This window comes from Octodon degus, unplaced genomic scaffold (assembly GCF_000260255.1).
Source record: "Octodon degus isolate 3935 unplaced genomic scaffold, OctDeg1.0 scaffold00006, whole genome shotgun sequence".
Classification (NCBI taxonomy): Eukaryota; Metazoa; Chordata; class Mammalia; order Rodentia; family Octodontidae; genus Octodon; species Octodon degus.
Window position 1 is genome coordinate 12097870 of NW_004524582.1, and position 3049 is coordinate 12100918.

The following is a 3049-nucleotide window of genomic DNA, read 5'->3' on the forward strand; positions in this document are numbered from 1 at the left end:
ATTTCCATAATGATTCATAATAGTTTACATTCCCACAAGAAGTGTTCTTTTCTCCCACAACCTCACCAGTGTTTGTTATTTTTTGATTTCTTAATGATGGCTGCTCTTTCTGGGATTGTTTTAATTTGCATTTCAAGGTGATAACTAACTTAAAAGGGGCCATTAGGAAGGGCCCTACTCCACTCTGACTGGCTTCCTTATAGGAGAAGAGGACAGTTGGATGGAGACAGGTACAGAGGGAAAACAGTACGAAGACGCAGTGAGAAGGCCGCCATAGCCAAGCCAAGGAGGGCCCTGGGCTGGATCCTCTCTCGGAGCCCTGAGAAGAAAGCAGCCCTGCCGACTCCGTGCCCCAGACTCCAGCCTCCAGAGCCAGGGCACAGTATACACCTATTATTGCTCCCTAGCTCAAAGGGCCTTGCTGTGGTGCCCCAGCCCACCAGTACAGTCATTCTGGAGGAGTCGGAACAGGTGACTTCCAAGCAGGGTCACAAGGTCGCAGAAGACTTGTGCTTATATAACCCTGGGATCTGATCCCCAACTCAGGCACCCCCCAACATGACACATCCCTACCCAGCCCTACTAGACCCACCCCTCCCCTTCTGCCCTACTTCTCCCCGCCAGATGGCACCAGGCTGCATCCAGGTTTGTAGCCCAGGCCCGAGTCACCCCTGGTCAGCACAGCCCACAAGGATTCCCACCTCTGAGCACCTGCAGCCACTTCCTGAGCAGCACCTGTGAGCTGCAGTGTGTTAACTGTGGTGCACATGATGCCCTAAGCCCATGCCACACCCAAGGTACAGAGCTGCCCCCACCTCAATGGATGTAGAGTCCCACCCCCCAGCCCTCCCAGCTCCCATGGAGTCTGGAGTCCAGGTATCTGGTCCAAGCCTCACTTACATGGAGCTCTGCTGCCCATGGCCAGCTGGGTCCTGCTGTGGAGCTGGTCTTGTCCCTTTGACTCGCAGGCCATGTCAGTGGGAGGCTCTTATCTCCTACACATGCCAGGCCAAGGGCCCGACCTTGCTTCCCTCTGTGTTCAGAAAGGTACTTGGAAAGGCCTTGTCTTTAGGAGGCATGATGCTTGATCTTGACCGTCAACTGGATTGGTTGGGAAGACACCAAGGAGGTGTCTAAAGTGTGTGTCTAGGTCCGCTGTGACCCCTGGGGTGTCTGTAGGGTCCTTGGCCCTTCCTCTGGGCTCTACCTGTCCTCTGCTTCCTCACCACCATGAGCTGAGAATCTTTGCTCCACCATGGCTTTCTGTCATGATCTTTCTGTCTTGGAGTTAGACAACCGTGGACTGAAACCATGCTCCAAATAAACTCCCCCTCCAAGTTGCAGGCATTGGATGTCTTATCCCAGCAGTAGACAGGTGACTGCCACAAGGTCTTAGTGAGTTCTTGCTGACTGACTTTCCTGGCTCAGGGAAGGGGGTAGGGTACTGGGCTCTTCACAAGGCATGGCCCCACTCGTCAATTAATTGTCCCCAATTGGCAGTGAAACTCAGAAATTACATGATTCTAAGACAACCGTGAGCTCCTTGTAGGCTATGGCTTTGTCTCCTTTTTCCTGGCCATATTCCCAATCCCTAGGAAAGCACCTATGACAGCTTAAAGCAGGTGTCTCAGGCCTTACCCCCCCATTTTTCGTTACCCATCTCTGTTGCCTGTTTTCTTCATTCAATTGGGATAAAGTCTAACATTCACCCTTTCAATTCATTGATTCATTCACCACGTATACTTTGTGTACCTGTGTGCATGCCAGACAGTTCCAGGCACTAATGACACATGAAGAAAACAAACTGGCAAAATCAGCTACAGCTCCCTGGGCATTCTGAGTGCCAGGGCCTGGGCATGTGGGACAAGGCAGGAGGGCCCTGCTCGCAGGAGTGCTGCTCTGATGACAGCAAATGAACCCACCAGTAAATGAAGCGCTGATGCCACAGTGACCACCAGCCCAGTGCACAACAGCAGCTCAGCTGATATCCGAGAGCTGGGGGGCTGCCCAGCTGTAGGGTAGTACGTGTTCCCCCCAATCCATGTGACATCCTAACCCCCTGCATGGTGGCATTTGCGGGTGGGTGTTGGGAATGGGTAAGGAACAAAGATGGAGCCCTAATGATTGGGGTTATTGAGGGGGCCTGGGAGAGACCCCTCACCCCTTCTGCCCAGGAGGATGTAGCAGAGATGCAGTTGCTGTGACACAGGAAGCAGGCACCCCTCAGCCTCTCTGCTGCCTTGATCATGGACGCTCTGCTCCGGGACTGTGAGGAACAACTTTCTGCGGCTCATAAGCCACATACTCTACAGATATCAGCCCTGGAATCTGACTGATTTGCTATGAGAACAAGTGGAAAGAAAAGTGGCCAGGGCTCACACCCAGCTCTGCATTGACCGTGTCTCGCCTGTGGTCCTCAGTTTGTGGGACAGCTATGATGAGGTGAGAAGGTTTGGAGGAGGTCGGGCCAACCGTGTTTGCATGTGACCTGTGGTCACAGCCAGCAAGGCCGCAGGGCCCCAGCTCACTGCACCCAGCCCAGCTTTGTGAAACACCAGGGACTGGTTTCACAGGAATCTGCCTCCAATGTTCAGACATCAAGGGATATTAACGCTCAGCTGAAGGGGCAGGTGGAGCCCTTGCTGACCCAGATCCAAGCGGGGCCCGCCACGCCAGCGTCTCTGTGGGCCAGCCAGGCACACGCACTGCGAACTCTGCCTAAGTGGGCACAGGGAAGATCTCCCCAGGGGCCAGGCTTCCCATTAAATCAAATTTGTGCTTGATCATTTGTCCTTTCAACAGAGATTGATCCCAACTCCTAGGTACGTGATAGTGCCAGGCCAGGGTACCTAGGTAGCACCATGTCACGGTGCTTTCCCACACCCTAGTTTCTTTCTCTAAAATGTCCTTATGGGTTGCACCACTGCCGCCCATCCCAGATCTGCCTGCCCCTCCTGACCCAGCTAACTGCAGCCTCCAGCCCACCACCAGGGCCATCTCCTCTTGGCCACCACCGCCAATCGTGACGCCTCTCTGTTGCACACATGGC